The sequence below is a fragment of the Protopterus annectens genome, chromosome 6.part0 (genome assembly GCF_019279795.1).
Source record: "Protopterus annectens isolate FY-2018-M chromosome 6.part0, PAN1.0, whole genome shotgun sequence".
NCBI classification, from domain to species: domain Eukaryota; kingdom Metazoa; phylum Chordata; order Ceratodontiformes; family Protopteridae; genus Protopterus; species Protopterus annectens.
In genome coordinates this window covers 541,094,805-541,120,367 of record NC_056737.1, presented here as the reverse complement: position 1 = coordinate 541,120,367, position 25,563 = coordinate 541,094,805, and positions in this window count along the sequence as shown.

Below are 25,563 nucleotides of genomic sequence, written 5' to 3'. Positions count from 1 at the left end.
GCAGGTTTTGCTACATTATTATATTGAGGACCTAGATGTCCCAATGTCCACATTATAAGGCCAACAGTTGTCAAAAACTGTAGATGTTGTTGTAGATAATCCACAGCCGTAAATGACTACTGCCATGTGCCATTACTTTGTGACAGTATGGATTAGTGAACAATATAGGCAACCATTATAATACCCAGAGACCACTCTCTACCCATGGATCATACACAAAAATGCTTGGCTGTTTCTCTCTTCCTTTCTTACTTTCTCTCTGTATCTCTCTCTCTCTCTCTCTCTCTCTCTCTCTCTCTCTCTCTCTCTCTCTCCCTCTCTGGTAGATTTAGAAAAATGCAACTGTTGTGCATAGGCAGCAGCTTGACTTTTGTAGGTAATGCTCATGATCAGCTGATGACCTGTGCACATATTGGAGTCCCCTACTTGCTAATTGCACGTGGAACAGCCATAGTGTCAGTCCTATACCCAATTGCATGGAAACACACTCCTATAACTAAGCATTTCATGTGGGTGTTGGCCCTTTTCCTTCACTGTGAGCAGGATTTCATGTGGGTGTCTGACAAACAGCATCACAGAAGAGAGTTGAAAATACTTCTTACAACAAACACTGTGCAGACAGGCCAAAAAAAGGGAGGGGATGTTCCAGACATGGGGACAGAATGTAAGTATTGCTGTTCTACATTTGAAGCAATGTTGGTTTAACAGGGTTTGTGTGGATATGGCTGTTCTGCATGATTTAATGTCTGGCATGACAGTGTTATGTGGTTGAGGAAACTCTCACCTGTAGGGCTGCCTGCAGACTGGTGAGAGTGTGGAGTCTTAGATGTGGCGTGTTACTCACACATTTTCTGTCTTTATAAATGCAGTAGCATACTCTGATGATTGCAGTCAGTAAATGGTGACATCCGTGTGTGTTACTGACTTCATATTCCTCAGAAGAGATATTTCGCAACATACCCTGTTACAGCAGCACTTTTCTCAGTTTGTCACATCAATATGTCAATATTGGCCCATGTTTGTGCCTCTGTCCCCCAAGTCTGTCACCCTTTGTCCATATGTCATACAGTAAGAGGTGCATATGTACAGTACATCATTACTTACTGACATTATTCCTGATATCAATCCAGTGCTATATCAGACTGCCAGACATGTTGTGTATAGGAGGCCTTATATTTGAGGACAAAACCTGGGCATTCTGTTGTAGTCTGTACAGTAGTGAAGTCTGTGTACTTATGGTGATTGCTGACAGAGTGTCAATATTGTGTAGCAGTGTATTGTGCATATGCTATTTGGCCTGTGTACACACTGGGGTAGATGTCAGTGTTCTTGGTCCTGTTCTATCTTATGTTGCATACTGCTCTAGTTTCTGGTACCCTATCAGCTTATATGTTTGTAGGGCCAGACTGAGACATGTCCAATACCACATTCAGGCATCGGACTACACTATAAATTTGGCCAGTATATGTAGGGTTAGTGTGTGAGTAGCAAACATGATGATGACTACTGTTGTTCACACAATCCATATACTGTACTATTAATTAGGCTTACCATAATGTGACTGTGACTGTGTTGAGATTGGTTGTGGGTATGCACTTTCTCACTGGTGTCTGTTACTCCATGCTGTTACATGCCTGTAGTGCCTGCTATATTTGTAATTACATGTGTATTCCCCCATAGGAAAATTATGTTGGTGTTGTAACAGTCTGCCTGTAGTTTTGACAGTGCTTGGTGACATGCCTAGCAGCACAGCGTGATGTTATGTCCAGATATTTGTCAGATGTACTGTTGCCTGGCCACCATATGTGTTGTAGATTTCTGACAAAGCAGTGGGATGCTGTGAAGATGTATGTCACTAACTAGTGGGAAGTATAAGTCGATATCACATAGTCAAACTGTCATAAGTTCGACTATGTAAATATCGAACCCAGAACTTCGAAATGCAAGAAGTTTGAATGGTTAGATCAGTGATGTTTTTCCCTGGGAAAGAAATTGCTGTTCCAGCACAAAACAAAACAAACAAAAAAAAGAACACTTCAAACTCTGTCTACTTAAATATACCAACTCCAAAATTGCACCACAGTGGAGGAAATAGCAAAGCCGCGGAAATGGCCCACTAAATTTCTTCCCTAGGAAAGAATTTGGAGTTCCGCGTCTTCGCTATTTTGAGATTTTGAACTTCCCTGTTTGAAGTTTCGGCATTTGGACAATTCAGCATTCGGACTTATGATATACACCTGGAAGAATGTTGGTTTGGGACCTCTCCTCCTCCAGTTAATATGTGTTAGGACAGACAGGTGAGCTTATATACTCCAGTATTTGTGATATATCCCCATGTTCATGGCTGTAAACACCCCCTTTGTCAGGCTTGGTCCACAAGTCTTGTACTAAGGAGTTCTGTGTATACCTTTCGACTGACCAGATTGTTTCATACTGACCATGTTTATTGGTCATATATCTGCTGTATTCCACAGGATCATTACTGCAATTTCTGTGGTACTTCACTATGATGATTTTATGATGTCTGTCAGTAACTGATGGTGTACATGTCCATTTCAGAAGAGGCTTCCTTCACAACATGTCTGTTGACGCAATCCCTGTTACTGTAGCAACATTCTACATTTATAACTGCAATACTTACATTATGTTCCCTTGCACTAAGAGGTTGAGATTTATGGTGCTGAGAGGTATGAATCCACTACATGTTATGGGCATATGTCATATATATATAAATAGTGTGTGTGTGTATGTACATGTATATGTATATATATATATATATATATATATATATATATATATATGTATATATATCCATATATATATATATATATATATATATATATATATATATATATAGATAGATAGATATATATCCATATCCTTATGTGTAAACATGAGTGTTGTATATACCTTCTCAGATGTAACCCACCATATTTATCTGATATGTGTATATTTAGATATAAAAATATGACTGATTCAACACTATTTTCACTAACAAGTAGCAAACAATTGTGGTAGTCAAAGCAGTTGTTCATTACTATTCAGTACATGTACTGACTGATATATTTGAAAAAGCAACAGACATTTTTACAGCTCAGATGGTATCGTGGTTAAGTGCAGTGACTATAGTCTACAAGGTCCTGGGTTCAACATATGCAAGGGCTGTTTATTTTGTTGCTAGGCAGAGCAAGGACTGTTGGATACAGAGTGGTTAAGGCAATTTTGAGCAGCTTTAAGTGGGTTTGCGTGACGGTAATTGATGCTAATGAACGGTTAAAATAAAAGGCATTTACACCATATAGGCTTTGCTTACCAGTGTGCAAATCTGCTTAGCATTTACATTTAAGCACTGCTTACACCTGTTAAGCATAGCTCAGCCCTAGTAGCCAGTGATCACATTCCAGTCTGATAAAATAGCAGGGTAATGACATGTTTAATATGTGTATTTAATTCCATGTACTTAACATGCTTCTGTGTGCTGTCATTACAGTAGCAAGGGGTGTGAGTATACTGTATGAGACACCTGAGTATATATGGGTAGTACCACAATCTTTTCTCTTTATATGTGTTTCATACTTGGGTAGTATTACAGGTTATATGCAGTCACACTTGCATGTATTATACCATTATGTTACTACTTTTAACAGTGCTTTTCCAAGTAAGAGTAGATTGCAAATCGTAGTACTAGAGCCATATATCCCTGCATGCAAAGCTGGATTCTGAGTACTGACTATCGTGTTCTTTGTGTTTGAATCGTATGTTTTTAAGTATCCCCTATTGGATATTGATCTGATATGTTGATATTAACTCTAGACTACTATGTTTTTAGGACATGTCATTGAGGGTTATAGTAATAATAATAGTAATGGCATACTTATCAGTTTCAGACGTCTATCTGTCAAAACATTCATCCTAATGCATAACCTGTTGGCTAGCTAATTTCTGCCTGTCCTCTGTACAGATGTGCAAATGTCAGGTATCCATCTTAGCTGCTTACAGACATTCTCTGATTGACTGACACTTACATGTCTGCCCATCTGTGTTATGAATTCCACAGCTAGGAAACCCCAATCTGTATGCACCACATGCCATTGATACCTCAACCAGACTTCCACAGTCAACAGAACATGCCTGAGAATAGGGCCCTAACCCAGACACTGGCCATGTTATGCAATATATGTTGCATACATTCCAATTTGAGCACCTCACTGGCCCTCTGCAAGAGAAAACCAGATGACTGGATGTTGAATTTAACTGTCACCCTGGTGATCACTCAAGTGGCATCGGTTGATAGATGGCTGCTGACAAATGTCAGGTGGCATGATACCAGTGTACCCACATGCCCAACTCTTCTCATCTCTCCATGGACATTAGCCTGATACACACCTAAGAACACCTGCATCTATGGACCTCAGTACTGACAAATGTGTCAGTGTGCATTACTGAGAATAACAGTGTCTATGTGTTTGTAAACTTCTAGTTGAAAATACTCTCAGGGCTTTCTCACCTACTACACCTTCCATTGCTATACTTAGAAACAGCTGCTTCAGTTATTCACATTAAATGTACCTTGTTACACTATTCACCCTATGGGCTATCTGGAACTTGAAGTACGAGTATAACACTGTTCTACAAATGGATAGATAGGAGTGGGTTACCCTCTGAGTCCTGGCAAATGTGAGTAAGTGTGTGTGTGTGTGTGTGTGCAATTGTGTGTAAGTGCGCATATTTGTAGGAGACAGCATTCTGAGGCCAAATTCTCCAAATACACTAAACCTTGCCATACATTATAAGGGATGGTGATGTTGCTGACATTAGGAGAGCCATGACAAGCCCTCACTCTACTGTCCCTGTGGCATGTGCTATAAATGCATAGCTCTGTAGTAGAACTGATTGGATAGTCAAGGATTTGTATTGCAGTCCTTGTCAATGTGTGATTGTGGGTATGTCAGATCATTATCATGGGTTTCAGTAAGTACAATATCCAATGTAGGGTGTGGGTGCTGGGTATACTGTCTTTACACCATGGTACCCTCAGTACATGTCTCAAGTTCAACTGTATGAGAACAGCTGTCACCATCAATCATACAGGTAACTGATGACAATATCCAGCCCAATGATACATGTAAATCAAAAAGTAGACCAAAAACTGTTAAATCCAGGAAAATGGCAGAGATGACAGTAGAACAGTAGAACAGCAGCAATGCAAACAAAATAGCATACAAAATTCTTTAATAACCGCTTTCATCTCACGACTTCATCAGAATACATTTCATCACGAAAAAATGATGTCTTAAATACATGCTTAATTAATCAATTAACGTAAACAAAGGCAATTAATTAAAATTTAAAACCACAGTAGTCAGCTTCCAAATAGGGAGGACAAATCCTGTTGCTTGTTAATACATAATTTTCGATATTTTAAAAAACATTTAATATTAACAGTCTCATTTAAACCGGGTGTCCTATCTGAATTTAATCTAACCTGCCATAATGTCTCCCTTTGTTCCAAATAATTTTTAAAATCACCAGCTCTATTATCTGGTTCACACATTTCTAAAATAGAAAAAACAATTTTTTTTAAAAAAAGGACAAACTACAGAATGTTTATATAGGGCATTGTTTTCATCTTTGCACCTTATACTATATATATGTTTTTTAATGCGGGTGCCCACACTCCGTGTGGTCATTCCCACATAGAATGCTGGGCAGGCTGTGCACATACCAATGTACACTACTCCACTTGAATTGCAATTAACAAACCCTGGTACTTCAAAAATTCTATCACTGGTTGCCACAACAATGTTGGTACCTACTGAAATATATCTGCAAACTCTACAACCCTGGCAGCAGAACATACCTTTCTTAACAGTATCAACCCTGCTGGAACCAGGATTATTGAACTCCAACATTTTTTTGATGTTATTAGTGTTCCGAAACACAAAACGCGGTTTGTTGCCAACTACACGTATAATGTCAGAATTGCCCTGAATAACTTTCCAGTTCATTGTGAGCACAGACATAATGTTGTTCATGTCACCACTCATATCAAAAGAACATACTAAGTCAAAACTAGACCTATCAGATTTGGAATGATTTACTTGAACTACACTATTGTCATTCGAATCATTTAAAATAGCTGGATAATGAGTAAAATGTTTGTTAAAAATCTCATTACCACTGTCCATTAGAGAATATTCATCATACCCTCTTTCTAGAAACATGCAGGCTATGAAATGAAATTCGCAAACTAAGTCTGCAATCCTGCTGGTCATACGACTGGCTCTAATATATTGGCCTCTTGGAATGTTTTTGATCATATGCCTCGGATGGCTACTTTTATGGTGTAAATAACCATTAGTGAAAGTGTGCTTCCTATAGATTTTACTATGAAACCTATTTTCAACCTGGTCCCACCATAAACAAATATCTAAAAAATTAACCATCAAACCAATTTCGCCTTTGGTGAATTTCAAAAAATCAGACGACAAATTGATGTCAGAAATAAAAGCTTCAACAGTGGTAACATCACCTTCTATAACAAAAATCAAATCGTCAATAAATCTACAGAAAAATTAATATGAAATTTTTCACCCAAAACTGGCAGAATTTCTGACTCCCACCAAGCCATAGCTATATTTGCAAATGCAGGAGCAGCAGAGGACCTCATGGCAATACCTCTTTTCTGTTTATAATATTTGTTATTAAACATAAAGAAGTTGTTCTCAAGTACAACTTCTATAAGCCCACAAATAGTTGAAATAATACCATTGGTGAAAAGTTTCTTCTTAGACAAATAACAACATACTGCCTCAATCCCATCACACTGGGGAATACACGTATACAAAAAAACAACATCAAGGGTGAAAATAATATGCTTATTGGGGTCAAATACATCGCTTTTAGCAAAAACTTTCAATTTCTCTAAAAAATGCCAAGAATCTCTTATGAACGATTGATTGTTATTCAAAAGAGGCCCCAATAAGGCATCTAAAACTAAGGAAATACCCTCAGTGATGGAATGTGGGGACGAGACTATAGGTCTGAAAGGGGGATTTTTTTGGATCTTTATGTATTTTTGGGATTCCAAAAATCACCCCAATCTTAGGCTCCTGTACTATACAAAAATTGTATAACTCAATGCTAATGTCACCAGACATAAGGGCATCGTATAAATAAGAATTAATAAACCGAAACTGTTTATGAATGTCATACAACGTAACCAGTTGATATTCATCCTGATTATTTAAGATTTTTTGCATATTAGTCTGATAAGTATTTTGTTCCATGATGACTATATTTGAGCCCTTATCACTTTTCATAAACCTGAAAGTATTCCTTACGGATTTAAGATGTCCTAAAGCCCTTCTTTCATCAGCATTTAAATTGTCAATGCCATCCCTCCTACTTTTTAACATTTTGTTAAGATCTTCAATGCACAGTTGCTCAAACACTTTAATAGTGTGATGCAACCTGGGCGTGAAAGTAGAAGGTTTAATAAGAGCTTTATCAAAATTCGGTAAATTATGCATTAAGTATGTTAAATTTAAGTTCCTGGTAAACTTCTTGACATCAATTACAGTTTTACTATAATTGGCTTTACTATAAGGTACAAAATTAAAACCGTACTTTAAAACACTCAATTCAACACAATTAAACACATGCTCAGTCAAGTTTATAATATTGAAACAGTCAGTATGTTTCATCATGCCTCGTCCCCCGATGAATTCGACCCCAAAAAAGTACGGCTACGTGTCAGTACAGTAGACTTATTGCCAATAATAGGCTGATTCTTCCTAATAGTTGTCGAGTCATTATTAACTTTATTTCTAATACTTTTGTCTTGCTGAACCTTAGCTGGTAATAAACCAAGTCGAAAAAGTTCTCTGTTGATCAGTGTTAATGTTAGTAACACCACTTCCTTGATTGGTGTCAATTGGAATATGGTCAATCGGCGCATTCACCACTGTGTCAGCTTTATTAAGAATAATATTATTGTCCATTTTGTCAGAAATAAAAGCTTCAACACCAGAATTAAAAGTGGCAACAACATCACTAAAATAACGCTGATTCACTTTGTCCCCAACAGTAGCGTTCTGTCCGTTAAAGTTGTTACCACGGATATTTAAGGCAAAATTATTGTAAGCGGTTTTGTTTTTATAAGAGGCAATATCTTGCCTCAATTTAATATGTTTCCTATTGGTGACCTCTAAAGCATGTACATTGACTTCATGCGATAGAGTTTTAAAAAGAGAATCAAAATTATCACTTGCTAACTGATTTTTAATATTAGCCTCAATGCTAGTAATCTCAGCCTTCAAAAAATCCATTTTCTGAATGTTGTTATCAATAAGTAATTTAAGGAAATTCAATCCGGCTTCATTGAAAAAAGAAACCAGAATGTTGAACATAGGATTGCCCAACCCAACTCCGTTCGGGCACTTGAAAAATCGCAGTCCCTTTGGGACAATGCCGAGTTCAATACATCTGGCAAAATAACAGTTTTCAAGATGCAAAGATTTGTACCTTTTTAGCAACTTCAGCAGTTGCTCACGTAGAACAGAAATAGACCCAAGATTAACATCTTCGAAACTGCATCTAGAGGTATTGAACGGATTCTCGTTCCTGCTAAGTAGTTGTTCACAGCAAGCACCTGCAACTTCACGGACTGGAAAAGGCAAACGTTTGTTCTTTGCTCCTCGTCCGTTTTCAACTGGCGTTGGACTGCCAAGGTCAATAACAGTATCACACTCGTGAAAAGATACCGCTGGACTAGATGTCTGTAAGCCGGTATCAGGACTGCTAGCTTTAGCCATAAGAACCTTTAAAGAATTTTGAATATCAATCAGCGTTGCCAGAAAAATCTTATTCACGTTGTCACCCCCCGACGAGGGTGTGGTGTAGATAGACAGATTGAGCAAAGACTCATCTGCAACCTCCGCCATATCACACGAAAAAAGAGACAAATAAACCAAAACATAGACCAAAAACTGTTAAATCCAGGAAAATGGCAGAGATGACAGTAAAACAGTAGAACAGCAGCAATGCAAACAAAATAGCGTACAAAATTCTTTAATAACCACTTTCATCTCACGACTTCATCAGAATACATTTCATCACGAAAAAATGATGTCTTAAATACATGCTTAAATAATCAATTAACGTAAACAAAGGCAATTAATTAAAATTTAAAACCACAGTAGTCAGCTTCCAAATAGGGAGGACAAATCCTGTTGCTTGTTAATACATAATTTTCGATATTTTAAAAAACATTTAACATTAACAGTCTCATTTAAACCGGGTGTCTTAAAAAAGGACAAACTACAGAATGTTTATATAGGGCATTGTTTTCATCTTTGCACCTTATATTATACTTCACTTGAAAAATGTTGGAGTTCAATAATCCTGGTTCCAACAGGGTTGATACTGTTAAGAAAGGTATGTTCTGCTGCCAGGGTTGTAGAGTTTGCAGATATATTTCAGTAGGTACCAATATTGTTGCGGCAACCAGTGATAGAATTTTTGAAGTACCAGGGTTTGTTAATTGCAATTCAAGTGGAGTGGTGTACATTGGTATGTGCACAGCCTGCCCAGCATTCTATGTGGGAATGACCACACGGAGTCTGGGCACCCTCATTAAAGAACATATATATAGTATAAGGTGCAAAGATGAAAACAATGCCCTATGTAAACATTCTGTAGTTTGTCCTTTTTTTAAAAAATTTGTTTTTTCTATTTTAGAAATGTGTGAACCAGATAATAGAGCTGGTGATTTTAAAAATTATTTGGAACAAAGGGAGACATTATGGCAGGTTAGATTAAATTCAGATAAGATACCTGGTTTAAATGAGACTGTTAATGTTAAATGTTTTTTAAAATATCGAAAATTATGTATTAACAAGCAACAGGATTTGTCCTCCCTATTTGGAAGCTGACTACTGTGGTTTTAAATTTTAATTAATTGCCTTTGTTCACGTTAATTGATTAATTAAGCATGTATTTAAGACATCATTTTTTCATGATGAAATGTATTCTGATGAAGTCGTGAGATGAAAGCGGTTATTAAAGAATTTTGTACACTATTTTGTTTGCATTGCTGCTGTTCTACTGTCATCTCTGCCATTTTCCTGGATTTAACAGTTTTTGGTCTACTTTTTGGTTTATTTGTCTCTTTTTTTCGTATGATATGGCGGAGGTTGCAGATGAGTCTTTGCTCAATCTGTCTATCCACACCACACCCTCATCAGGGGGTGACAACGTGAATAAGATTTTTCTGGCAATGCTGATTGATATTCAAAATTCTTTAAAGGTTCTTATGGCTAAAGCTAGCAGTCCTGATACCGGCTTACAGACATCTAGTCCAGCGGTATATTTTCATGAGTGTGACACTGTTATTGACCTCGGCAGTCCAACGCCAGTTGAAAACGGACGAGGAGCAAAGAACAAACATTTGCCTTTTCCAGTTCGTGAAGTTGCAGGTGCTTGCTGTGAACAACTACTTAGCAGGAATGAGAATCCGTTCAATACCTCTAGACGCAGTTTCGAGGATGTTAATCTTGGGTCTATTTCTGTTCTACGTGAGCAACTGCTGAAGTTGCTAAAAAGGTACAAATCTTTGCATCTTGAAAACTGTTATTTTGCCAGATGTATTGAACTCGGCATTGTCCCGAAGGGACTGCAATTTTTCAAGTGCCCGAACGGAGTTGGGTTGGGCAATCCTATGTTCAACGTTCTGGTTTCTTTTTTCAATGAAGCCGGATTGAATTTCCTTAAATTACTTATTGATAACAACATTCAAAAAATGGATTTGTTGAAGGCTGAGATTACTAGCATTGAGGCTAATATTAAAAATCAGTTAGCAAGTGATAATTTTGATTATCTTTTTAAAACTCTATCGCATGAAGTCAATGTACATGCTTTAGAGGTCACCAATAGGAAACATATTAAATTGAGGTGAGATATTGCCTCTTATAAAAACAAAACCGCTTACAATAATTTTGCCTTAAATATCCGTGGTAACAACTTTAACGGACAGAACGCTACTGTTGGGGACAAAGTAAATTAATGTTCTTTTAGTGATGTTGTTGCCACTTCTAATTCTGGTGTTGAAGCTTTTATTTCTGACGAAATGGACAATAATATTATTCTTAATAAAGCTGACACAGTGGTGAATGTGCCGATTGACCATATTCCAATTGACACCAATCAAGGAAGTGGTGTTACTAACATTAACATTGATCAACAGAGAACTTTTTTGACTGGTTTATTACCAGCTAAGGTTCAGCAAGACAAAAGTGTTAGAAATAAAGTTAATAATGACTCGACAACTATTAGGAAGAATCAGCCTATTATTGGCAATAAGTCTACTGTACTGACGCGTAGCCGTACTTTTTTGGGGTCGAATTTGTCGGGGGACGAGGCATGATGAAACATACTGACTGTTTCAATATTATAAACTTGACTGAGCATGTGTTTAATTGTGTTGAATTGAGTGTTTTAAAGTATGGTTTTAATTTTGTACCTTATAGTAAAGCCAATTATAGTAAAACTGTAATTGATGTCAAGACGTTTACCAGGAACTTAAATTTAACATACTTAATGCATGATTTACCGAATTTTGATAAAGCTCTTATTAAACCTTCTACTTTCACGCCCAGGTTGCATCACACTATTAAAGTGTTTGAGCAACTGTGCATTGAAGATCTTAACAAAATGTTAAAAAGTAGGAGGGGTGGTATTCACAATTTAAATGCTGATGAAAGAAAGGCTTTGGGACATCTTAAATCCTTAAGGAATACTTTCAGGTTTATGAAAAGTGATAAGGGCTCAAATATAGTCATCATGGAACAAAATACTTATCAGACTAATATGCAAAAAATCTTAAATAATCAGGATGAATATCAACTGGTTACGTTGTATGACATTCATAAACAGTTTCGGTTTATTAATTCTTATTTATACGATGCCCTTATGTCTGGTGACATTAGCATTGAGTTATACAATTTTTGTATAGTACAGGAGCCTAAGATTGGGGTGATTTTTGGAATCCCAAAAATACATAAAGATCCAAAAAATCCCCCTTTCAGACCTATAGTCTCGTCCCCACATTCCATCACTGAGGGTATTTCCTTAGTTTTAGACGCCTTATTGGCGCCTCTTTTGAATAACAATCGTTCATAAGAGATTCTTGGCATTTTTTAGAGAAATTTAAAGTTTTTGCTAAAAGCGATGTATTTGACCCCAATAAGCATATTATTTTCACCCTTGATGTTGTTTCTTTGTATACGTGTATTCCCCACTGTGATGGAATTGAGGCAGTACGTTGTTATTTGTCTAAGAAGAAACTTTTCACCAATGGTATTATTTCAACTATTTGTGGGCTTATAGAAGTTGTACTTGAGGACAACTTCTTTATGTTTAATAACAAATATTATAAACAGAAAAGAGGTATTGCCATAGGGTCCTCTGCTGCTCCTGCATTTGCTAATATAGTTATGGCTTGGTGGGAGTCAGAAATTGTGCCAGTTTTGGGTGAAAAATTTCATATTAATTTTTTCTGTAGATTTATTGACGATGTGATTTTTGTTATAGAAGGTGATGTTACCACTGTTGAAGCTTTTATTTCTGATATCAATTTGTCGTCTGATTTTTTGAAATTCACCAAAGGCGAAATTGGTTTGATGGTTAATTTTTTAGATATTTGTTTATGGTGGGACCAGGTTGAAAATAGGTTTCATAGTAAAATCTATAGGAAGCACACTTTCACTAATGGTTATTTACACCATAAAAGTAGCCATCCAAGGCATATGATCAAAAACATTCCAAGAGGCCAATATATTAGAGCCAGTCGTATGACCAGCAGGATTGCAGACTTAGTTTGCGAATTTCATTTCATAGCCTCTATGTTTTTAGAAAGAGGGTATGATGAATATTCTCTAATGGACAGTGGTAATGAGATTTTTAACAAACATTTTACTCATTATCCAGCTATTTTAAATGATTCGAATGACAATAGTGTAGTTCAAGTAAATCATTCCAAATCTGATAGGTCTTGTTTTGACTTAGTATGTTCTTTTGATATGAGTGGTGACATGAACAACATTATGTCTGTGCTCACAATGAACTGGAAAGTTATTCAGGGCAATTCTGACATTATACGTGTAGTTGGCAACAAACCGCGTTTTGTGTTTCGGAACACTAATAACATCAAAAAATTGTTGGAGTTCAATAATCCTGGTTCCAACAGGGTTGATACTGTTAAGAAAGGTATGTTCTGCTGCCAGGGTTGTAGAGTTTGCAGATATATTTCAGTAGGTACCAACATTGTTGTGGCAACCAGTGATAGAATTTTTGAAGTACCAGGGTTTGTTAATTGCAATTCAAGTGGAGTGGTGTACATTGATATGTGCACAGCCTGCCCAGCATTCTATGTGGAAATGACCACACAGAGTCTGGGCACCCGCATTAAAGAACATATATATAGTATAAGGTGCAAAGATGAAAACAATGCCCTATATAAACATTCTGTAGTTTGTCCTTTTTTTAAAAAAATAGTTTTTTTCTATTTTAGAAGTGTGTGAACCAGATAATAGAGCTGGTGATTTTAAAAATGATTTGGAACAAAGGGAGACATTATGGCAGGTTAGATTAAATTCAGATAAGCCACCCGGTTTAAATGAGACTGTTAATGTTAAATGTTTTTTAAAATATCGAAAATTATGTATTAACAAGCAGCAGGATTTGTCCTCCCTATTTGGAAGCTGACTACTGTGGTTTTAAATTTTAATTACTTGCCTTTGTTTACATTAATTGATTAATTAAGCATGTATTTAAGACATCATTTTTTCGTGATGAAATGTATTCTGATGACATCGTGAGATAAAAGTGGTTATTAAAGAATTTTGTACGCTATTTTGTTTGCATTGCTGCTGTTGTACTGTTCTACTGTCATCTCTGCCATTTCCAATGATACATGTGCTGTGTGCAAAAGCTCTGTAAAGGTATGGACTCACTGACAAGGTAGTTAGCACTGCTAAAACCAGGTCTGTCAAATGTGTCTATGACTGTATGTGTTTGTCAATGTGTATATGACATTATGTCATACTATGTATTGTTCATTAACACCCTCCATTACCATACTGTACAAGGCCTGGTGATGTTCTTCACTTAACAGGAAGCTTAGGACATACCTCACCCTACAAGCTCTGTGGTGTGTGCAATTAAGGCCAAACACATTAGTAGCAATAAGTACCTAGGTAGGTGTTCTACTCTCAGTGTTGCCAAGTAAGTGTGTGTGTTTGTGAAGGAATCTACTTTAGTTTGCAGAAAATATATTCCCATGAGATCATTTGTCCGAGAACTAACTGGCAAAATGTAACATTTCAATGCAATCATCTTGTGGAAATTCATTCCATCAAAACTAGTAGTGGATGTGTAAATGCCCTCTTCCCCACTGTACAGTTGTACAGTGATACTGGAGTTGGTATATATAGTTGGCTGTGGTTGTTGTGGGTACAGCCACCCACACTGGAGTTATTGTTGTGCATATCCCCCCACTAAGTGTGCTGTTATACTGTATAGTTTATGTTAACAGGTTAGTTGTTGATCACACTATGTGTGGTTCTATGCCACCCCAAACTATCCAAATTGGGGGGATGTGCCCCCCACACCAGCACACCTATGTTTACCAACTCCAGGATTGCACTACAATGGGGAAGAGGACATATACCCTGCCACTACCATCATCAATGACATTAAACTGGCGGACTGATTATTTACTAATGTGATGTTTTGGAAATTTGGTCTTGGTGGAATTATATAGGCCAAAATGAGTTCATTACAAAATTAAGTACATCCATGTGAACAGTATTCTCTGTGTATTGCATCAACATCAAATCCTGTGTGTGTGTGTGTGTGTGTGTGTGTGTGTGTGTGTCATTCACAAACATTTGATGTGCACCACCCAGTACACTTACTATTGCCCACTGTAGAAGAGCTGCTTACATCAGCCACCATGCACTCACCTGTATACACCCTTCAGACCTATCAGCCATGTGGCACATGCAGTAACTGTTAAACAGACCTGTTACTTGTGTTCAGCTGTACCCGGGATATGACACAGTCAATGTGTCACCACAGTGCCACACCTCTTGTAGAAAAGGACAGCAGACCAACATCCTGCTGACACATAGACACCTAGAATACAAACAGAATACATTATGGTGACCACAATCAGTCTTTGTTAATAACAGCTATAATGCATCATGGCTGGACAGCTACACACTCTGACATGTAAGCATTAATCATTCCAGTTGAAAACACGTTAAACAGCATTACATTGCTAAACCTTAGTACATTCACCCTGTTCATCAGAACCATATTAGCATGTTCCTGCATCGATGGTATGGATGACAGGGATGTGGGACAGGTATCATCATATGCACAAGGTGTGTTGTGGGTTTGCCAGAGGCCTAGTCTGAGCCATTTGGTTGACATCATGTGTGTGGGTTAGGGGGCTCTTTATTAAATGGCCTGTGTAGAAGTGGGGTGTAGGTATGGAGATGCCCTAGCTATGTTGGTGATGTGTGTGTTTATGTATGCACACATTTCTGCCATGTGGCTGCCCTATGCAGGAGTATGTTGGACAGCTGCAGACTGTACATGGCAGGGTGTACAGTTCACCATGTCCACCCACGGACATGGGAACTGTGCCTGCCAGGGGTTGCATGGGTAATACCAGGCAGAAACCTGGATATGGTACTCTCCCCTGATGATGACAATTGTCCGCTGGATCCGCTTCCCCGTTGGGACTGGACACGACCACATGCATGTGGCCTGCTGTGTTGTGGTGTGGACAGCACCCACCCTGCAGTGCTGGTACTGGTACTGCCACTACGGGAGTGTCCGTGAGTTGTTGCACATCCACGTAGACTTCCACCTGTTGATGTTGCTGACCTACATCCATGTGGCCGACGCCCTACTCTCACCACATGCTCTACCACAGACACCACACAGCTGAGGATTCCCACCATCTCATCCAAACATCTATCCTTGACATCTGCAAAATAATGATGGGCACCTGCAAGATCATGGATGTAGTCACATACAGCAGGAAGAGTAGTCCTCTGGAGCCTCAGACTATCTCTGGTGTAATGTTCCTTATGTGCATGTGCCTCCACAATGGCCCAAAACATGTGTCTGGGGACAACTGCTGTGGCACTTCTGCCAGGGGCATGATGGCCAGCAGCCCTCCTATGAGTATTCCTGTACATCTGCCTGTGTGGTAACTCGCCGGCCATCTGGTTATGGCTGCTCTGTACAAACACACTTGCCATAGTCACCACAATTTCCTGTCCCATCCCACCACCTGCCAACTGTCCCTCATGTATGGCCACTGGTGATGAGGTATGTATGGGCATTCTGCCTGTGTGTGGGGATGGGGTGGATAAAAGTGGGATGTCTACCAATGGCACAGATTCAGCCCCTGACAACCTTGCCTGTGCCTCACTATGTCTAACATCATTGACAGAGTCTGTATGGACACTAACATCAGTTTGCCTGCAGGAGGGACCCTGACCCACCTCCCCACCTGTGGGGGGCAGACAAGAAATGTAAATTAAGACCTGTTATGGTTTACTTCTACACACACACACACACACACACACACACACACACACACACACACACACACACACACACACACTTACTTACTTACAGGTGAGATGGCACAAAGATATTACACAGACCTCCCATTACCCAACAGTCAACATGCATGACATGTGGCACTCAACACCATGGACTGCAGCCATACTCCCTCCTTGTTATCAACATTATACATCTCTGTGATGGATGAGTTGTGTTAGTAAGTGATGCCCCTTCCCCTGGAACATACTGCAGCCATGTACACAGTATTGCTGTGCACCTATACAGCACACTGGCATGTACTGTGCACCGTACCTCACAAGTGTACATACCATTGCTGAATGTGTATATGTGTGGCAATTATGTTTTCTCTGTTGCTCACAGCCCCTGTGCATTTGTCTGACACATACCTGGGATGATATGAAGACTGATGTCAATAATTCATGCTTGTCCCTTGATTTGCAGATCTCATCATCAGCAGTGCATGCATGTGCAATAAAATCCGGTTACAGTGACAACCTTCAAAGCTTAATGTGGATATGAGGAGAGTACACACCCTTGCTGACAGGCCAGCCTCTTCTATGATATGCAATGGGGCCACAATACTGCATTTGTTAAGATTACACACACCTTATATGTGACATATGACTTGTGCAATCCAATGCAGTATCAAACAAATGTGTTAGTCGTGCAGATGCTGAATGAGATGCATACAATATGTGGTTTGCATAAGTGTGCACACCATTAACACAATAGTTTCTTGAAGCACCTGTTAAGTGAACTACAGCAGTCACTATTCCTGGAAGGTGTATACTAGCATGCCCCATCTTCTCTTACCATTATTTGGTCACTCTACCCTACAAATGTCCCCTAACTCTGCCAGATTGCAAGGTCAGCTCATGTGCACAGCCCTTGGAGGTCACATAGTGGCTTCACTATTGCTGTAGAGTGAGGGTTATGTCTGGCACAATTCATAACCTTGACTGTGTTCATATACAGCCATTCTTAGCAAGCTTTGGATGTATGCTTCAGTTCACTGTTGTGTTTCAAGCTGACACCCCTCCCCATCCTCAGCCATTTTGCAGATGCTTGACAAGTATGGGCCACACATGAGTGTTATTTTGCAGTATTCAAATTCCAAACACCATGTCTATCGGCCTTGTTCCAGTGAGTTAACAGCAAACCTAAAGGTGTACACTGGCACCAGCAAGCTAAATAGTGGGGATGATGGCCCTGAGGTGGAGTAAGGTGTTGCTTGTGCATCATGTGTATCTTTATGAATACTGTCTGTAGGTTTGAGCCTTAGTCTCATGATACAATTACACATTGCAACACATGCCATTGGGAGACTTGATGTTATGCTTATGCTACCTGTAGAGAGCCCTGGATGATGTATCATGTGAGACAACTCTTCCATCTGATTACCCTAACCCATAGGCCACACTTATGCAGAATCCAGACAATTGTTGACAAAGGTACTGCACAGACAGTACTTACTAGACATTCCTGTAAGCCCCTCAGTGTTGCTGCATATTTCTGGGTAGCCTCCATGACCAGTGTGCAACATGTTTTGTCATCTGTTTTGGGTGGGCATCTATTTAATTTCTACAGCACTGTTGTCCCATACTTCATACACACATACACGACTGTCTGCACTATTTGCCATGGTATATGCAATAGTGAGGTAAGGCTACTTTTCCTACTCCTGAGTGCTACCTTTCAGATATGGGATGCACTTCATAGTTTGTAAGATGTGTGCAAGCCACTGCTGCCTCTGTTGCAGGTGAGTGGGCAAATGTCATGGACATACTTTTTGGACAGCAGACCATTACTTGGCGTGACATTGAGGCCCTGTACTTGATGGAAGGTGTGTACTCAAGAAGAGTGAATGCTGTCAGTACATCACTAGCTGCTTCCACAATATATTATTTGGAGTGTGTGCACACATATGCTTCCAGTATTTGTTAAGGTATGTATTCCCCATATTTGTTGTCCTAACATAGGATTCTATATTGCACATTCATTGCTCATGTTAGGATCACATTACAGGTTGTAAAATGTGTTTAATGTGGTATTGTGGTTTGCCATTGTTTATATCGGGAACAGTTGCCATTGTAATAGTGGTGTATACACTGTTGTTGCCACCATATAAGGGTAATGTTTCAGACATGTCCCTACTCTAGGCCATTTGTCCCACCATTATGTTCATCTCTGTCCACACATCTTGCACTGACAGGTTATTAGGTATACTGCAGGACTCTTACATACCCTTCAGATATGCCACCATGATGACTGCTGTGATGCAGTGCAGTTAACATCAACAATAAGTGAACATGTACAGCATGTATTATGGGTAGGTGTGTTAAATGTGTGCATGGCAAATAGCATGGCCATAACATGACCGGTGTATTGGCAAGCCTGAACAAAACAACTTCATACTCACTAGCTACAGGCTGCTGCCCCCCAGTTGTATACCAGAGGGACCTAAATAGTAGTGTGAGAGAAGTAATGTCAGTAGCCACACCTGTGGCATTGGTACAGGGTGGGAGCAGCATTTCAGCACATTGAAAGTACAAACCCACAATACTAGAGATTATGCACATCTGTTCATTACTACACTGCAGCAACAGACTATCTTATCTGAGATATGCATATAGATACTTTACAGATGAAAATGGGTAAGCAGCAGTGGTCTAGTAATGTGCCCTGGGGCCTTACCTGCATGATCTTCGTTCATCGTGTGGGTGACACCCACCTCCACAATGCTGTCTTCAGCCTGTTGGCTGTTCTGGTGGGCAGGTGCCACAAGACTGGCGAGGAGCTCCAAAGCATGTGTCAGTGGGGGCTGTATGGCATGACCCCCATCTGTGGCTAGCTGGTCCTTCCTAACTGCAGCAGCATGCTGACGGGCATGGTGGATCAGATCTGTGCACCAATGCCGCACCTGCTCATAATTTCAGTTGTGCAGGCCGACATAATTTACCTTGTAGACAAGCTCATTCCACAGGGCGGTCCTCTCCTGCAGATGCTGGGCCCTGCAGCCGAATAGTATGACATGATGCATGATGATGAATTGGATGATTGCGTCATTTTCAAGGTTCGTGAATGCTGGCAAACATTCCCGTGGCATTGTACCTGGAAGACATAAACAGAAAAAGAGGTCACAGGACATCATATGGTTGTCTACATGCACATCAACAGTGGATATTACTTGCAAATAATCCAAACTATATCATAACATGGTGAGCTATCATGGCTTTGACATCTTGCATTACACTCTTGGCCCTGACCTGTCAAGTTCCCCCAATACTGGACACTTAATGGCATAAGCCACTATTCACCATTCATTTCTGTGTATAGAGATGACAGTGGCCATCTTTCATGTGGATGGTGTGTGGATGGTGGCATGTCTGTGTTTGACTATAGTGTGTGATGGAACTGTGAGCACATGCCTGTGTTCATGTAGGCGACAGACTGTGATGTTCTCCTGCCCCATGGAGACTTGCTGTTGTTGCCATCAGTCGGCATTATGTCCATGCTCACCACTGATGCGGGCAGGAGCGTGGCTGATGTACTTATCCCCCTATACTAATGTTGTGGACAGAGTGCCAGTGTTCCCACATATCCTGTCTGATGCAGGTTGCCTGTATCCATGGCATGTGTGTATGAGGTGTGCTTTACCCCAGTACAGGTTAACTTGTGTTACTGGCTCTGAGACTGCAGACATATGTGGATACATGGTTGCAATTGGCCTTGGTGGCTTGAATATGTCTGATTTCTAGTCATAGTCAGCCTTACAGGAAGTCACCTGTGAACCTACATGCTTGCTCAGATAGAGGTGCACTTGCTTCTAAGTTGTGGCCTGCACCTATGTGTCCCTGTACAGCCACTATAGCAACCTATTATGTGCTTTGTGTCTTCCTGCTGTCCACCAAGGAGGATTACCCTATTGTTGGTGGAGGATGGTTGTACAAGTCAGGTACTGCTGATTCCATATAGCTACATTGGATATAAAGCGTACACACCTCTGTTACAATGAATGGAACTTGGGCAATTGGAACATGACCCCACAAAAGCACATGTCAACACATTCCCCACCTGTGATATGTCCTATAGCCTGCTCAGTTCAGTAGGGAACATAACAACCTGTCCTGAGGAAACATATGGCAATTAATACTCAGTACAGTAAGCCAGTTGAATGTGTGTGCACACCCTTACACTGCTATGTTGTGCAAACACCTGCTGAGATTATTACAGTATCCATTTGTCTTGGTTTGTACTCTAACATCATATCCCATTTTCACTTGGCAATGGCTGCTCACCTTCCATGAAACAGCTTTGTTTTTTTTTTTCAATAGAATTGTAGAGGTTATGGGTCACATCTGAGGTGAGAAATATTTTGGCATGACTTTCTGTGGTCTCATTAGCATACAGCACACAGACCTGGCATACCAAAAGGGGTGTATACACATTGATATCCAGTGTATATGGGTGTTGATATAGCTGTTAGTGCTAGGCATGGACAGTGGGTCATAACAGAGTTGTACACTTCTCTGATTACTACGTGATAAGCATGCCTACTGTAGTACTCATATCAGTGTCATGGCAATGCAACAATCATTAGCAGTGCACATTTTATTTTGTTGTATGCAGTGACATTGATATTGCACACATATGCAATATGCACATCCTATTTTTCAGAATGATTGTGACCCATGTTATTACTTCTGTGCCTTTCAGCTGAACATCTGCATACATACATATGCTCAGGGGATACCTGGTATAAATTTGTGTTCTATGTCATTATGGCGTACTGTATTTACAGTCTTGCAGTTCAATCATACATCTCAAACTGTTACACTAGGACTTCTGGTCATTGGTCCACATCACTGGGTGACAAAACAGGGAAGTCATTTTTGATAAAGTATTAATATAGTTGCCATAACACAAGTATATGTGTAAGTGACTACAGATATCCGTCACAACTATGAACATTGTCCAGCAGAACACTGTACAGTTGAATGTTATTAATTCAATATGTCACATGTAGTTTAACACACACATCTGCAAAAGTTCTTTATTACGATCATGCCCTGTATAGGTATCCTAGATTTACAGTACGGACATGTATAATACTCATATTCACAGGTAACATATGGCTATGGGCAAAATCCTATTAACTGGCCTAGCAGTGGCACAGACATGACTGTTTGACAGACACTCTAGTGGTTGCCATATGTGAGCTGTCTTTCCAGGGTATGTCAGGCTCTTCAGCTGTAACCCAATCGATCCAGCTCTTAGAGCATCATATGTGGACAATTCCTAACATTAGGGGAGGATATATAGGGACAGATCGTAGATATGCCTATTACAGACTTATGAAGTTTGAAGCAAGATACATTTCGCACTACCATGACTGCTCTGAAGGTGGTGGGGTCTGAAACTCATGTGTCTGTCATTACCTCATTACTTCCATCTCCACCTATTTGCCAGACTAATATAGATGTTTGGAGGAATAGAACAAATACTATGATGGCTAAATCTTGACATTCTGCGAAGGTCTGCACAGTTGACAGGTATGGCCCACTGCAGACAGAGCCAGATGCTATGTCCATAGAATTTGTTCAGTAGGACATCATTACAGCAAGTACTGATGGCACATATACATCTTTCATAATCATCAATCCCATTATTACAGACCAAGTACTACATTCAATTACATGCTTACATCTTTCACATACCTGGTTTATTTTCAGGTTCCTTCTGTGTCCAAGTTGTCTTCTTGTTTCTTATTTTTTTTTAGGTTTTGTTTATGTGGTTTCTATTTTTTTTTTTGGTGTACCCCTCTCTCTCTCTCTCTCTCTCTCTCTCTCTCTCTCTCTCCACTACTGGGATCGAGCTGGTTTAAATAGGTTGAAGCATGGCTTTTGTAGGTGATGCTCATGTTCAGGTGATGGCCTCTGCACCAATTGCTGTTCCACACTTGCTAATTGCGTGCAGGCAGCTGTGTAGCTCTTCCAATATCCAATGCCATAGCAACCCACTACTGTAAATAACTACATCATGTGGGTGTTGTCTCTTTAACTTGCCTGTATGGAAGACATCCTTCATGTGTGGGGGCAGCAGTGTTACAGACAGCAGGTATGAATACCTCTTACAACAAGACTTGTGGATACAGGCCAACTACATGTTTGTATAAGGTTCCAGACCTAGGGACAGTGTGTGCGTATTGCTGTTATATCCATTGAATGCTGCTAATTTTACAGATTTTGTGTGTACATGCTAGTTTTGCATGGAATGCGGTCTGTCTGCATAGCTCTCAAATGTGGGACTATCCACATGATGGCTGTTATGTTTTGTCTGTTCCCCACTCAGGTCTTGTCCCTGACATATCAGAGGCATTCTCTCCGTTGATTGCTATCAGTACATGGCAACATCCATTAATGTTTCTGACTTCATATTCCTGAGTAAGTGTATGTTGCAACCAATCCTGTAACACCAGCAACTTTCACAGTGTATAACAGCATGTGAAGATTGGGTAGAGATGGGTAAAGGCTGCCAGCCTAGCTAAATAGAATTTGATACATAATTCTGACATTTGTAAATACAAATGTAAAATACAGGCTTGCTTCTTAAATGAAAGAGAAATACTGTAAAATGTTGAACTTCAAGATTGTAGCAACATTGCCATCTGCTGTAAGGAAAACTAAGTCAAGCATTTAACATCTGTTCTTTGAAATGAAAATCATGTCTTGTATGTTCTTTTGATCTCCAGTCATTATGTCTGGACTAACATATTCTTTCTATTGTTTTAAGGCTAAAGTTAATGACCAGAATTTACATGTGGAATATCCTTTATTGCTATAAGTGTAAAAGAATATAAATGTCATTTCTGTGTGGCCTGGGAACCAGGAAAGTGTCAAAATGATGTAATGTGTATACTGGGAAACCTAAGTGTCAAAAAACATGATGTAATCTGGGAGGGCCCAGCAGAAATGTTTGTTAGTGATTTTGAAAACTATTGTTCAAAGAGAGACTGTAAGCATTTTGATCTTGGACATCTAACTCAGCACTGCTTATGCTCTATGTAAGTAAATTATTTTAGAAGTATGTTTTCTTGTAGCAATAGCTAGGAACTAGAAAAAGATTAGACTAAGTGTTTTTCTGTTATGTCAGAACTGTACTACTGAATTATTTTAAGTTTCTGTGTGATCTCTGAACTCCTGAATAGCACAATGGTGTAGTATGTTTGTCTTGTGCTTTTAGTATTTATTATTAAATATTTTTAAACCATTTTCAACTGTGACTGGTTTATGTAGTGGTAATTAAGCTCTAGAGTACATTGCATACTTATAAGTGATCCTGTAATAAGCCCTTCCAATAAGCTTTAAAACTGTTTAGTCACACTTACCATTGGATAATAATATTGCAATGTAATAATTGCACACCCTTTTAAGGGCCTTTGGGTAGCTGATAATTATTAGCTGGTGGTAGTAGGAATTACTACCGTACAGTCTGGGTATAAGGGCACAGCTGGAGAATCTGTGTCAGCCTTTCCTAGAAGTGTCTGTGAAGTTGCATAAATACTTATCTCAAAGTGTGTGTGTGTGTGTGTGTGTGTGTGTGTGTGTGTGTGTGTGTGTGTGTGTGTGTGTGTGTGTGTGTGTGTGTGTGTGTGTGTGTGTGTGTGTGTATGTTTGTGGGTCAGCTACTTGGGCAGGGACATGAAGCACTGGATGGACAGAGAGGGTACTGGAGGCTTTAGCTTGCCGGCTAGGCGGGCCCTATAGCTGTGCCTATGGGGAGACTTATTGGGGAACTGGTGAGCAAGGGAGCAGCCAGCCTCAGACTGACTGTGATCTCTGTGTGCTTAAGGGAAATTGCATTTTACTGAGTGTACCTGTTATCCTTTCCTCTCATATGAGATGCCCTGTCTGGTGGTTGTGGTGAGGATTGAGGCTCCTTGATTGCTGGACAAGGGCATGGGCATCACATATTAATTGTTTGGTAGTGGTGGGATCCACATCACATATTAATTAGTTGGCAAATACTAATTGGCTTGTAGTTGTGTTGTTGTGTGGGTAGAGTGAATCCTGTAGCTTATGTGCAGTGATCTCTGAAGGTGTTTTGTACTCTAAATCAGCCACACAGTAAATACTCAGAGTTCAGATCACAATTGTTTTATTTCTTTTGTTAGTTTAGTTAGTCAGGGTGAGCAGGCAGCATTTCAGCAGAGGAGTATGGAAAGCTGACAGGGAGCCAGCTAGTGGAGATGTGCCAGGCTAAGGGACTAGTACATGGAAATCTAACTAAAGCAGACCTGATTGCAGCCTTGGTTACAGCTGCATTAGAAAACAGCATCCAGGAGGAAAATCAGACTGGCAGTGGAGATACAATATCCTTGGAGAATGGGCTGCTCAACCTTTCTGTGAAGGACAATCAGACTGGCATTGGAGATACAATATCCTTGGAGAATGGACAGCTCAACCTTTCTGCAGTGGACTTAAAACTCCAGCTGGAGCTAAAGAAACTTGAGTTGGAGGCCAGGTGTATGGAGATAGAAGCCAAAGAAAAGGAGCATCACAGGAGGCATGAGAGGGAAATGCTGACTCTTCGCCAGAGTCATGGAGGTAATGGGGAAGGGAGTAACTGGAACCCAGAAGAACAACAGGTCAGTAAATTTCTTCAGCAATTTAAAGAGGGGGATAATTTTGATAGTTTCATTCATATGTTTGAGAGGGTATGCAAACAGTATACTGTTGACCAAAGGCTCTGGTTACAGTTCCTGACCCTCTTATTCCATGGTAAAGCTGTAAATGTATTGGCTAAAATGTTTGACATTGCATGTTTGGATTATACTGATGTAAAAAATGTATTTTAGAATGTTTTAAGCTAACACCTGAAATGTACAGGAAAATGTTT